This window comes from Carlito syrichta, unplaced genomic scaffold (genome assembly GCF_000164805.1).
Source record: "Carlito syrichta isolate Samal-C Ts95f unplaced genomic scaffold, Tarsius_syrichta-2.0.1 Scaffold316463, whole genome shotgun sequence".
Taxonomy (NCBI): Eukaryota; Metazoa; Chordata; class Mammalia; order Primates; family Tarsiidae; genus Carlito; species Carlito syrichta.
The window spans coordinates 396,153-397,403 of record NW_007260559.1 but is presented as its reverse complement, the minus strand read 5'-3'; positions in this window follow the sequence as shown (position 1 = coordinate 397,403).

Sequence of the window (1,251 nt, the reverse complement as noted above, 5' to 3'; positions counted from 1 at the left end):
AATTTAGAGAACACTTGAGTATTGCCATAGTTTTAAATGGCTGTATGTCCATAGATTGGGGGAAATCAAATATGTGTTATCTAATGATATTAGAACAGTCTCAAAGATTAAAATACCAAGCTTCCAAAAATTATCCTTGATTTACAAATGTATCTTCCTACAATATTCAAACACAATCTTATTTCTTCCTGAAGTTGTAAATATATACATATTCTTTTAAACAAGTGAGGTTTATTTTTTCTTGACCAGCATAAGACTATCTTTCAAATGTGGTACTTTTTTTGATTAGATAAACTATAGTTCTTTAGAAAAAGTCATTCATATTCTACCACTAATGTTATTTTAAATACTCTTAACTATGGGGCAGAAGTCAATAGTGAAGTGAATCACCACGAACCTTCTCTTAAAATACATAAGTAAATAAAAGCAGGAACAGAGAAGATGAAATACATTAATTTCTAACAATATATTGGCACATAAATGCTTATCTGTAGGGTAAAAAAGCACTTAATGAAAAGATAAATAAGGCCAGGCATGGGGGCTCTCACCTGTAATCCCAGCACTTTGGGAAGCCTAGGCAAGAGGATTGCTTGAGCCCAGGAGTTCAAGACCAGCCTAGGCAACATAGCAAGACCTGTCTCTAAAAAAATTTAAAACGTGGGTGTGGTGGCACACATCTGTGGTCACAGCCATTCAGAAGGCTGAGGAGAAAGGATTACCTGAGCTCAGGAGGTCAAGGCTGTGGTGAGCCATGATCATGCCACTGTACTCCAGCCTGGCTAGCAGAGTGAGACCCTGACTCAAAAAATAAAATAAAAACAAAATAAAAAGATATAAAAAGACAAATGTTTGCTGTGACATTATTTCAAGTGAATGAAGCCTAGCATTTCCTTTCTACATATCTGAGTGAAATACTCTTGTGTTGCCTAGTAAACTTGATTTTAATAATTGATGGAACACTTCATGTGTTAAAACTGATGCATGACATTAACCAAAGTTGTCCATGAGACAATTTAATTATTCCCACTAAGAATTCCTACAATCTTACCTTTTCTTCCTAAGTTAACTTATAAAAAGGCTTTCCCTTGACTCAGAAAGGAGGAGAAAAAGACTTCAAAAAACATCTTCTTACTCCAAGGAGATGGCAAATCTCAATAGTTCACACTTGTCATATTTTTCATTTATATTCACTTTAACAAACTGCACTCTATGACATAATTAATTTCCTCCGATACAGAAGAACCAAAATTA